A 13323-nucleotide genomic window follows, 5' to 3' on the forward strand; every position below is an offset into this window, starting at 1 on the left:
ACTCACCTGATTGAGGAACAGATGCTTGGGGATGTGCATCGCATTAAAATAAAAATGACAGAGATACCTACAAAGCATCTAGTACTAACTTCCAGCTCGAGCACACTTTTGGAGTCCATAGAAGCAGGGTTATCACCATCATCATCGCCAGCCTGGCTACGCTAAGTGCAGCGCAAAGGTCTCTCCGATGTCGCTGCAATTAACCCTGTATTTTACCCGCTGCGGCCACCGTACCTCCGCAGACTTTTTAATCTCATCCGCATACCTAACTATCTGCTGCCCGCTGCTATGCTTGCCTTCTCTTAGTGTTCACTCTACTATCCAGCGGTTATCTTGCCTTCGCATTACATGCACGCTTTATTGGGCGAGTTAGTAGTAGTTCATCTTGAAGCGTAGTGCTAGACAAAGGGCCAACGAAAGCGAGGACGACACGGACGCTGTTTCGTCTTCAGTGCCCGTTTGTCGGTTAAGCACTAGGCTTCAAGATCCATTACGTGCAGTGCCCAAGCCCATTTCTTCCTCTGAATTTCGACTAGGATGTTATTACGCCGCGTTTGTTCCCTCAACTACTCTGTCCAGTGCCGCTCTCTTAACGTTACACACATTATTTTATTGCCATAGCTCGGTGTGTTGTCCTTGAACTAAGTGGAACCCTTTTTGTTAGCCTCCATGTTTCTGCCGCACAGCTGAGTACTGGTAAGATACAGTTGTTTTATACTGTTCGCTTGAGAGATATTGGCGAACTGCCGTTCATAACCTGAGAGTACTTGAAAATAACGTCCGACAGTACTTCTCAAATCCATGAAGCTGTCTCAACGACCAAAGGTATGCTCAGGGGTCACAAAGTTGCCGTGGCTGCAAAACTTTGGGGAAGAGTGGTCCACATTTATTGACGAAAGCCTATGATGCTTGGTGAAGAAAGCGGCGGTGAGCTAAACGACGTGTCAGCTTGGCGAAGCAGCCACGGACGTTCACTGAGACCTCTCACTTCATCGTCCTCTACACGCTGGCATGTGAGGTGGCTCTACAGGGCCCCCCTCCTAGACCTTTGGTCGATAAAAAATAAAGCTCAAGAGATGAAACAAATTAGAGTGATGGGGACACTATGTACTAAATAGTTACACCTATGTACAGCAAGTTCGCGTTAAGGTCGTAGTCCGATGGCTAATCAGGAAAAATCAAAATCGAAGTTCAGGAGGTCGCGCTTGAATGAAATGTAGAGGGCGGCCAGTAGGTACCGCTGCGCAGGGAAGTGGTAAAGCAGAAGTCGTTGTGGGGGCAGGCGCAGAGTCGGCCACACATATGTCGGATGATGGAAGGCAGAGCGGGGTTGGCAGTAGCTGATGTGGATTGTGTTCTTTCAGGGAACTCGGGATGCACAGACCTTACGGTTGTGACAGAGTCTTGCGGACAAAGGCTGGTGAGGCTCCTGCAGGTCTGGCAGGTCTGCATGCACTCTGTGTTGGTCTTAGCGACGCCGCCATGGCTGAAAGGTTGGAAGCGCTAGATCAGCGGAGGCCCTTGAGAAACAGAAACGTGCACGATATGCGCGTGGCAGCGAATGATTGGTGCCCTCTGTATGTGGTGGTCGTGAAAAGTTAGGGGTATGGTTCGGCATCGTATGCAAAAGCCGTGGCGACACAGGTGGCGGGCGTAGGCCGTGACTTCGCGTGGTGTCGGACGCAGATGATAGAAGACCTAATTTGGGCGTTTGGCGTTGCTGTGGAGACAGCTGCATGGCGGAACTAGCATCTGGATCTGTCAAGAAGGGCGCAGTGCGAACCTCTTCTGGTGGCAAGGAGTCCATATCGCAGTTACGTTTGAAGGGAGGAGATGCTGGGATGCAGGATTCCTTAGACGTCTCATCGATGTGTGGCAGAACCTAAGGGACTGAAGCACAGAGGTGTGGTGAGGGGTCAGGAGCTTGGTGCGAATCCGGCGACACCAGCGCCTGAGACGCACATGGCAACGGGTCGGCGGTGGTAGTACGAAGGGAATGCGTCGGGATGCAGGACTGTTCACGAGACAGCACTGCTTCCCCGTGCACCGTCGCGGCACGCTAAAAATGCTGCTGTCGGGCGAGCGCGAAACTGTAGTGCCGGATGGCGGCCGCCTTGAGGTCATCGTATAGGGTGGGCCCAAGAGGTGGCAAAGTGAGGTGCTGGAACAGGCCATACGGAAGGCGCTGCATGGCGAGGTAGAAGCGGATTGCTTGGCTTGAGACGCCATGAATGTAAAAATGGGACTCAAGCGTCGCGAACCAGAGGGGTGGGTCATTGATGTAAAAAGGCGCTAAGCCGTGCAACTTAGGGAAATCAGTCTGACTGCAAAGCGTTAGAACGGACTCGCCTTGGCTGGATGGCGACGAGTGTGACGTGGCCATGGCGCCGCAGGTAGCGAAGGAATGGCTGTGTAGGTAAAGTCGGCGTGGTTGCTTGCCTCGAATGTCCGGAAGTGCGCGGTCACGAGTTGTGGAAGAGTGGTCCACATTTACTGAGGAAAGCCCATGACGCTTGGTGAAGAAAGCGGCGGATGGATGGCCGGAAAAAACTTTGTTGTTAATAAATTTCAAGTGTTCTTGACCCTTACGGGTCACTGGGTGCCGTGGTCGATCCCTGGTCTAGGATGCCGCACTTGACTGCTGCCATCATGGCTCGGCGCACAAGAAATCATTTCGCTTCCTCGTCATCGCTGGCCAGCAATTGCTCCCACTGCATCACACTCGGGTTGTTTATTTTTGGCTCTGAGTCTGCCTTATGGCAGGTCCATGTGACATTCTCTAGTGTAGGTTTACCCTGACACCACTGGCATTCGTCTGCATATTGTGTAGGGAAAATCTTGTGTAGTTTGTGCAGGTGTGGGTAGGTACCTGTTTTTAGTCTGCACCAGTCTACCGCCTCCTCTTTGGTGAGCCTTTTGTGTGGGGCTGGGTAGCGTTTCCACTGACCCCTGTAATGATGGAGTATATCTGAGTACGAGGGGGTAACTGGGTCAAAGGTGCCTGTGGTGCAAAGTGGTGAGTCTGCTCGGTTGACGTACCCTCGAGCTAACTCGTCTGCTGCCATGTTGCCCCTCATCCCCTCATGTCCGAGTACCCACACTATACTATGTTAAGTGTTTTTCTGTCTTCTCGTAGCGTGTAGAATATGATTAGCGATGCTGTCGATCCTGCCTCTTGTGTAGTTTCTACATCCTTGTTTGGAGTCCGTCCCTATAGTGAGGTTGTGTCCTTTTGCGTTGCCGTGCTATATTACCAAAGCAATGGCGGCTTCTTCAGCTGCTTCTATGTTTGGGTTGTTTATCGTTGCGCTCATTATTTCTTGTCCTCCTTCATCTGTTCCCACGGCGATCGTTTTGCGTTCTTATCGGTACTTTGCTGCGTCCGTGTAGACTACGTTGGGATTGTCGCTGAGTTCCCTGGTGAGTGCTCGGACTTTAGCTTGTCGTCTTTCATGATCTATATTGGGATTCATGTGTCGGGGTATTGGTCTTACCCGGATGTTGTTTCTGTCTTCATTATTAATCGGTTCCCTGTCTCGTTGTGTGCCTAGAGGTAGCCGTAATTTCTCCAGTAGGTGTCTTCCCGTTCTGGTTTGAGTGAGTCTGTCTAATTGCGCACTACGTTTCGCTTCTCGTAGTTCGTCGAAGGTGTTCGATACTCCCAGGGCCATTAGTTTTTCGGTTGGTGTGGACATTGGAAGTTTGAGCGCCGTTTTGTACGCTTTGCGTAGTATGGTGTCGATTAGTAGAGACTCTTGCTTGTTTAGTTCGTGTTAGGGGAGGCTGTACGTTACCCTGATCGTGACGAGGCTATCTATGAGTCTGAGGGTGTCCTGCTCTCATCCCCTTCTTTTTACTGCTGACTCTTCGCACGATTCTGGCGACTTGCTCTATTGTATTCTTAACAGAGGCGATGGTTTTACTGCATCGCCGTGTGTTTTGCAGCCACATTCCAAGTACGCTGACTTCCGTTTTCTCAGGTATTGTCTCGTTTCCGAGTTTCAGTGCGATTTGGGAGTCGTATTTTCGTGTACCTTTTTTATTCTTACGTATTCTGATATTTCTGCAGAGCACGATAATCCTCTTCAGCATGGTCGATAGCTCTTTGTAGACGCTCTTGTTTAGCTGCTAGGGAGCCTGTGTTTGTCCATATTGTTATGTCATCCGCATACATTATGTAGCTGGTGTTTTCTATCTCGTCGAGTACTTTCGTGAGTCCTATCATCGCTATGTTGAATTATAGCGGTGATCTTACTGAGCCTTGCGGGTACCCTTGTTTGGCACCGTGAAGCTCTCCGATCTTGTGTTTCCGGTGCCTATCGTAGCCGTTCGTTCTGTCAGAAAGGTTTTGACATAGCGGAAGGCTCTGTTTCCAGAGTTTATGTTACTGAGACTTTCCATAATGGCCGCATGTCCCAGGTTATCGAAGGCTCCTTTTATGTCGAGCGCTAGCACTATGTGTTCGCCGCTTCTTGGTATTTCAGTGAGGACATCCTCCTTTCCTACATCCTAGACAGTCCCCTTCTGAAGCCAAACATGGCATCACGGTAATATCCCTTGTCCTCCATGTAGTTTCTGATCCTTTCATTAATCACCCTCTCGTATATCTTCCCTAGACAGGAGGTTAGGCAGATTGGTCTTAAGTTTGCAATTTGGAGTCTTTTACCCGGCGTGGGTGTCATAATTACCTCTGCATGTTTCCATTCCGCCGGCACGATTCCTTTTTCCCAGATATCGTTTAGGTACTTGGTAAGCTCGGCAAAGGCCGTGTCTCCCATGTTTCTAATGGTAGCGTTATTTATTCTGTCCTTTCCGGCTGCCGTATTCTCTTTTGCTTCCCCTATGGCTGCCCTTACTTCCTCCTCGGTGATTGGCCTGTCTATCTCGGGGTTGTTTTCGCCGGTATATTCTTGGTCTTGCTTTGGGTGCGTGATTGTGCCGTAGCATTTTTCCCTCAGTGCTTGTGTTAGTTGGTCTTCCGTTCCAGGGAAGGTGTAGAGTAGTCTTTTCATGGACTTGCCGCTTTCCGTTTTGGTTTTTGTGGGGTCTATCAAAGCTCTTTGTATATTCCAAGTTCGGGCCATGCCTAGTGTTCCTCGTAAGTGTTTCCGTGAACTATTGCCAGTTTTGGCCGCCGCGGTGGCTCAGTGGCTATGGTGCTCGGCTGCTGACCCAAAAGACACGGGTTCGATCCCGGCCGCGGCGGCTAGAATTTCTTTGGAGGAGAAATTCTAGAGGCCCGTGTACTGTGCGATGTCAGTGCACGTTAAAGAACCCCAGGTGGTCGAAATTTCCGGAGCCCTTCACTACGGCGTCTCTCATAGCCTTAGTCGCTTTGGGACGTTAAACCCCACAAAAACCAAACAAAAACCAAATTGCCAGTTTTGCGTGGCGATGTTGTCTGCGTGCTCTGATGCCTTCTTTGTTAGTTCTGCGATCTTCAGCTTAAGTTTCCTGTTGTGTTTTTGCTGCCTCCATCTCCTGATAAGGCTTCTTCGTGCTTCCCATAGGCGAAGAAGGTGGCTGTCTACGGCTGGGTGTTGTTCCGTGCGAACGATCATCTTCGTGTATTTTTGTCTGACCTTCGTAAGCTCCGTGCACCACTCTTCTATGTTGGTTATCGGTTTTATTATTTCGTCGCTGTGGTTTCTGAAGGCTTCCCAGTCTGTGATTTTGGCAGTTCCTAGGCATCTCTTCATATCTCCTGCGGCTATTTCTAAGTTAAGGATGAAGTGGTCGCTCTCTAAGGTTTCCATTGTATTTTCCCATTGGATATTCTCGTTGTATTTTGAGAAGGCTAGGTCAGACGTGGTGTCTTTGCAGACGTTGTTTCCTATCCTAGTCATAGTTGTGGGGTCGTTAGCAAACTCCATGCAGTATTTTTGTGCGCTTTCGGCTATGCTTTTACCTTTGACATTGAGTTTTTGGTACCCCCAACTGGGGTTTGCCGCATTAAAGTCTCCTAGGATCAACAGCGGGTTCTGGCCTGCCATATCGCTGGCTTTTTTGAACACTCCGTGTATTCTGGGGTTTTTTTGTTTTGGGGCGCTGTACATGTTTATGATGAAAGCGCTGTCATCCGCTGGTTTTTCGTGTACAATTTCTAGTACAGTGTGGTGTACCTCCGTATCCTTTATGTTGGTTTTGCAGATTGCCGTAATTGACTTATGTACTAAGGTGACGGCCTTGCCGGAACCGTCTCCGTCATACATCTCGTATCGTGTTATGCTTGTTTTAGCCTTGGCCCCGTATTCTTGGATGGCAATGATTTCCGGCGGTTTTTCTTGGTTCTTTATGAGATCGATTAACTGGGTTTGTTTTCCCTTTATTCCTCTACAGTTACATTGCCAAATTTTCGAGCTTCCTTTCTTGTTTCGCCTTGTGTGTTTGCCGTTACACATTTTGTATTCTTGCTTCCTGTTCGTCGGAATGGATGGGCCTATTGCTCATGTGTTGTCTCTTGTGTTTGCTGTGGCGGTGAGCTGAACGACGCGTCAGCTGTGCGAGGCAGGCATGGACGTTCACTGAGGCCTCTCACTTCATCGTCCTCTACACGCTTGCACGTGAGGTGGCGCTACAACTTCCCTCAAAAGAGCATGTTTCCGAAAACTGTGAAGGAGCAGCACTTCGATGCGCAAACTCTAAAGATGATCACCGCACGTACTCAAGGTCACGTCCTTCATGGAAAAACGAGAAAGAAATCATAACCGTGAAGAGAAAACAAAATATCTCTTTTAAGGAAGCGTGACGACTCTTCCATGGAAATAATACTTTCAACTTCGCTGCAAAAACAAAGTTCGCTGATGTTATGCGCAGGGACGCTGCTCCACACAGCACACCGGCAACTACTAAGACGAATTGCAGTGAGTCTTTTGCAGGACCATTCATGCCCTAGGCAGGGACAGCGAAGGCTGTCGTGCCATCCCCAAACAGGCAGCGCTGGTCCATGGGTAGGCACCCCGCAGGGTGAGACCTGAAAACCACACGCTCGCGGCTTCTCTGCGGTCCTAAAACACCTCTAGTGAGATGATGCGTGTACTTCCCATTCCTTCTGCTTTGTAGCGACGGAAGAGGTCTCTTGAACGAAAATTAAGACAAGGCCCTGATAACGGGTCCAGAAAAAATTAAATCACTTCTACTCCCACACAAACACATAAAAACATGATTTTTCTTGTAGAGTGGAACTATAGAGGATTAATTAGGAATTGCAATGACTTAACACATATTCTAGGGTCAATGTTGCCTGTAGCTTTATGTCTTCAGGAAACCAGCCTTGGTCCACAGCGTCGACATGCTAAAACAATATAAAATGACTCACTCGAGAGTAGGCAAATAGACTCTCCGAAGTCATCACAATTCTCACTCAATGGTCCGTCCCTGCTCAAGAAGTCAAAGCTAAAACAAAACTTGAGGCAGTTTCTGTCAGCATTGTGAGCTATAAAACGATAATATGCTCTGTGTACCTTCCTCCACAGCACGTATTAACAGTCAATATTCTAGAAAACTTAATCGATGAACTGCCAGAGTCATATATGGCAGTTGCAGATTTTAAAGCGCACTCCCCTTTTGAAGAAGCGAACGCTGTGCTTGTCAAGGCCAAATAATTGGAAATTTTGTCCTCATAAATGTATGTCTTTCAAATACGGCCAAAGGCCACATATTGTTGCCCAAGCTCAGAAAAAATTAGCTTTCTCGATCTAGCTTTCACATCGCCATCTCTTTTTATTGATTTTAAATGGGATGTTTTAACTGTCCACCTGTGAAGTGATCACCCATCTGCTGTCATAATGCTATCATTGTCCACTCCTATCATCCCCTCAAGACCACAGCGATGGAGAGGTCACCTCGCCGATTGGCCAATCTTTAGGACAAATGCCATTTTGAGCCTGCAGTAGCATCTGCTACATAAACATGCTGCACGGCCACTCTCGACACGCGCGCTCGCTCTCTCTTACGGCCTGGGCATGAGGGGCAGTTACTACCGATCGCCGCAACTCTCCGGGGGCGCTGCGAGCCAACCCTCTCAGCCTGAGGGGAGCCGCTGAAATGTACCCTCGAGATAGCCTCGGCGCGCGCTGGTTCGGATACTTTGCGCATGTTGCTGAACGGCTGCTCCGAGAATAGAACAAGGACTTGGCAATCACATCTTATGCTGCCGCGGCTATCCGCACGGAAAGCAGAGAACTAGAAGATGGATCTCAAAACATTGAAGTTGACATGCAGTAATGGCGCATAGTATTGCCGCGAATGTTTGTAGCGTTTGTTTGTTGTGTTTATTTGTTCATGCTTCAAGGCTTCCGGCACGCCGCTTTATCGCTTCGTTTGTGACGCAAGACGCGCCTAGATTTATCTCGATTGATCTCATCCAGGCGGACCCGATTCTACTTTGTCCCAGAATGTTCTAGTAACTTCCCAAGCTTTATCTCGAATGTTCGCTATCAGCTTTAAAAAAAGCACGGCCGACAGCGGCGGGGATTCTGTTCGACGACCGCCGAGCACGCTTGTTGCTACGCCGCCGCCGAGTGATTCAATTCTTTGCGGGCGCAAGTCACCACAAATAAAGAGTTTCATTTCGAAGACATTCTCGCTGGTTTCCCATTCGGCGAACTGCTGTCACCACTACGTGACATTTGGTGGAGGTGCTGACCTGCTATGCCCCTCACGATGGAACCTGCCGCCTAGCCAACGCCCGTCGTGCTTCGCCAGAGCCGTGAGCCACCGACTTTCCGTGAAGAACCATAGGAAGATGTGGAAGACTGGCTGGACTTGTACGACCGTTTGTCAGTGCTGAACACCTGGGACAACAGCGCTAAGCTTCGAAATGTTTATTTTGCATTAGACGGTACTGCCAGAACGTGGTTTGAAAACCACGAATCTTCCCTCACGAACTGGGCGACCTTCAAGAAGCAGCTAATGGGTACGTTTACCAGCGTCGTGCGTATGGAAAGAGCGGATGTCCTGCTGCAGACAAAAATTCAACGCCCAAACGAGACCGTGACTGCGTTTGTTGAAGACATGAAACGCCTTTTCAGGCGCGCCAACCTCAACGTGACTGATGAAAAGAAGCTGTCCTTCCTGATGCGTGGCGTGAAGGAGCAACTTTTCGCCGGCCTGATCCGGGATCCTACACAAACCGTCGCCGAGTTTTAAGCTGAAGCTTCAACCACCCAAAACACCCTGGACGCCCGGACCCGGCACTACAACCGACCACTTGAAGTGCTGCCGACAAGCCCCCCAGGAGATACCCTTGCAAGCGGGGATAACCTGCGAGATTTGATACGCGAAATTGTTCGCGAACTTCGTCGGTTGCTGCCATCCTCAACGCAAGAGGCACAGCAGTCTCAGGTGGCGTCGCTCACGGACATTATCCGTGAATTAGTACTACATCATGCACTTGGCTCCTCGTCACCAACAACACCAAAGGAAGCTACAGCTATGACCTACGCCGCAGCACTACGCAGTCCTCCACCTCGATGAGTACCCCCAAGCCCTTTTCGACTGGCAGTAGCTCTACAAGAACGACGGCCTCTAACTCACACCCGCCCACCTTATCAGCGAAGCAACGGAACCAGGGGCCCTATTCTCGATATTCACATTCGCCTGTCGGCGCCATATTGCCTCTCTGATTGGCTGTCAGAAGTGTCAATCGCCGTCAATGGGCGTGTCAATCAAGGTCGGTTACGCGAGCACTTTTCGCGGTGACGTCGATTTGACGTGTCATTGAAAATGCATTTTCGTAGCGCTATTCTTGGTGCCCGGCTGGTACATATATGTGATTGTGAAGGGAAAAGAAGCTACAAGCGGTCCGTGCGAGAGCACTTGCGCTCGACTTGCCAATTCGGAGAAAATAGCTGCACACCGGAAATGGCAACTTCCTAAAATCTGATTGGTTGGAACAATATCACGTAAATCACGTGATAGGCACACATTTTGGAGTGATGTCAGAATGACGTTTCATCACGTTTACGTTGTGCCGCCATTGCAAAAAATGGCTGAAATTCGCCGCCATCATTTCGCCCGGCGAAAGGTACCCGAATCATGCAAATGAGTTAGTGAAATGCTGATTTATACGGCGTTAGGTAGCCGCATTTTAACGGGTATTTATTTCAAGACAAAACTAAGCTTACAAAAGTCTTGTTTTGATTGCACAATGTAATGATATCGCGTTGTAAGAGCTCATCTGAAATAAGCAACCCTCGAGAGCGTTAATAGTGAAGGCTTAAGCGTACAGCCGCATGGGGGCGCTAACTGCTCTCCCGTTGCAAACCCTTCGCTCGCGGTGAGAAATCATCCGTCCGTGCGGTTAGTGAAGCGCGAAAATTGCTCGAATGGCGGTGCCGGCGCTGCGATTTGCTGCTCCTTGCATTCATTCGTCGTTTGTTAAACCCTAGAAGTGGGAAAGGTGAGCGACTTTCGAGGTCACCGCGATGCTTTCGAGTTGTCTCTGACTAGACAGCTCGTCTGTGCAATCATCTGACGAGGCATATATGTGGTGGCTATGCAAGGATGCATTGCGGCGAGAAGCAGTGCCGAACTGTCGAGCTCTGAGGGACGATCGCCAGCTGTGAAACGTCGCTGAACGGATGGGCTTTGCCTCGCGTGATGAGCGGATGACACGAGAGGTGTTCGCGCGGCCGAGCAACAAACTCCAGGAATGTGTCGGGCTTCTTGACGAGACACCCGTGTGTGTGTAGCATCATTCTCATTCCTTTCGCATGCATGCTGGAGATGACTTTAAAACAAGAATCCGAAATTTGTATTCGGCACTTCGCGTTGCTTTTTTCATACTGTGTTTCAGTTTTTGCACACAGCGCCAAGTTGAGAAAACAAAGCCTAGCATGCTAGTACGTTGATCGATTTCTTTGTGTTTGGTGTTGATGAATGTGAAAGGCAGCATCGGTGAAATCAGCTGAAAGGCGTCGTTTCCTTAAGTGTGAAAAAAAAAAAAAAATGCGTGACATTGTAAAAGAATACTATAACCTGTCTTAAGCATTATTAATGAAGCACACTAAAGTGATTTCGCTATTCAAGCTGAAATTTTCATAACAGTGTTACATCATCAGTTACGCAGCAGTCACGTGGAAATTACCGTAGGAGGGTGGAAAAAATTATTTCTCTAAGGGCACACGGAAAACAAATATATATGAGTCTTGTACATTTTATTTACAGGTGTGGTGTTCCTGCCGGTGAAGGTTCCAGCTCACAAGAATCTGTGCGGGATCCATCCATGACCCATTTATGTGCAGTCTCTCTCCATGTGCTGCCCGCATGGAAATCGTTAAACTGGTGAGCACGTGCTTAGTGTGTTGTGGCAGGCATGAAGGGATAGCATGTTTGCCTGCAGTAAGATTGCATGCGGCTAATGATATCTGTCTGCATTTATATATAGTTTATTGAGCAAGGAAGAACAGTGTAAATAGAACCACATGTAAATTAATCATGTCTGTACTTTTCAGGTGACAGTGGAGATAGGTGTGGGTGACACGCAGTGTTGTTCTCTGGCTTTGGATTTCTCTTAGTGACCGCAATGTCAAGGTAGCCTCATTTCAATTGGTGCAAAATGAAAAAGCATGCATATACTAAAAAACTCATGGTAGTCATAAACAGTTGAACTTGTGCCCTTCCTTGCAGTGCATTCTGTGGTGGTTTTCTTGAGTATAAAAAGTGTGTATTAATTATTTTTATCCATCAGTTTGGGAAATGTGTCATCAAGTACCTCTAGCTATATGGCAACACTTCGTTTTGATACTAATGATTGATTTTGCAGTCAGCGTATTTTACATTTGTGCGTAAAACTAGACAATAGTTGAACTTGAGGCTTCAACAATTTCTCATATTTGGAAACGCAATGTCTAGCTCGTTGGAAGATTTCAGTGCACAGCGTTGATTAATGTGCAGGTGATGGTTTGCATCTTATGCAGATGTGGTGGACTACTCTCACCGTGGGGTCTCGTGTGCTCGGGAGCCATGATGCCAGATTCATCTTCGCTCACCCCTCGGCTGGACTGGCTTCCTAGCTGGGTGGTGATACCGGGTTCCTGAACGATTACATGAGGTGTCTGCAAAGGTGTCATGGTCATGGTACGCCATGGTCAAGAGTTCTCTGCAAAGGTCAGCGGAGCTTGCACTGTGCAACACAACATATTCATCCACACTCAGCTGCAGGACCATGACACCACTGGCAGGTGGTGATAACAGAAGGAGCACCAACATCTACAGCAGGGAGGAGGACACAGCACCATTTGGATTCTACCTGACAGACAGGAAGTGCATGATCAGCAGCTGCTTTCGAGAATTGCACTCACTGCCGTGATTGTCATGTGTAGCTATGCCACAAGTAATCAGCATACATTTGCTCTGCTTCAAGTTTGATAGCATACTGCCAGGAAGCTGATGAAGTCTTCATCATTTTGGTGCTGTTCTTTGAATAGGACCATATTGGTGATATCCATGACAGTAGAAATCATTTTTGTCTGGTGCTGCAGTTTTGTGTGAGTCAGGAAGTGCCCCAAGTGTTTTCAGCCTACCGTCTGCCAACTTGCTGAGTGCATGCTTCAACACATGCTTTGGTGATTGTGAAGAAGTGCCATCCCTTCGTGTGGTGCCTCCCTACGTGTTCTGCTTGTACACAACGCACATTTTATTTGGTGCTTAAGTTCAGTGAAGGACAGGAAAGCACCAAAATGTTTTCCTTCCAGCACCTGGGTGTTGACTGGACATGCTTTCACCAATGCATTGTTTGCTTTGGTGTTTGTTGAGAGCCAGCAGTCCACAACATGCTCAACATACAGCATGGTCGCTGTGTCTCTAGTCATTTACAACATCTGTTCTTCAGGGTGCAATACGTCTTGTGTGGCACTGTTTGTGTGATGAGATCACAACATGCTTTGCCTCATGGCATTTGGTTGCCTCTGTCTGCTTGCTTTTGACTGCTTCTTTCACATGCTGCACGTAGTTATACAGCAGTGAACTATTTTTCCTGAAGGAAAAGTCATGTAATTGTTTCACGGTAAATTTCCCAGATGAAAATGCAAGGCCTGGCCAGCATTCTGACACGTGTACCCATTCCCATCTTCTAGCTGAAATTTGTACCCCTGACGAAAACCTACAAATTGTACATTAATTCAGTTGAAGGTAACTGGAAGTATAAATTATGCAGCTGGACATAATTTGTGTTTCAATAATAAAGCTCTAAGGGCTGGCATTTTGTCCTTCTTTTGTGTTGTCTTTCACTGCACTGTTTTTCCAATTCGTAAAACATGTATCAACCAGCCCATATTTGCCCTCTTCTGGAACTCCAAATGGCATTTTGTAGCTGGAAGG

General features: G+C 48.2%; 1 long non-coding RNA gene across 1 annotated transcript; it reads left to right on the forward strand.

Moving 5' to 3' along the window:
- Window positions 1–9727: 9727 nt before the first annotated feature.
- Window positions 9728–12900, forward strand: LOC149355430 (uncharacterized). Its single transcript, XR_016291507.1, has 2 exons — window positions 9728–10402; window positions 11170–12900. It is a non-coding gene; the product is annotated as an uncharacterized LOC149355430 (long non-coding RNA).
- The last annotated feature ends 423 nt before the right edge of the window (window positions 12901–13323 follow it).

Source organism: Amblyomma mixtum, chromosome 3 (genome assembly GCF_055824585.1).
Source record: "Amblyomma mixtum isolate Tamu chromosome 3, ASM5582458v1, whole genome shotgun sequence".
NCBI lineage: Eukaryota > Metazoa > Arthropoda > Arachnida > Ixodida > Ixodidae > Amblyomma > Amblyomma mixtum.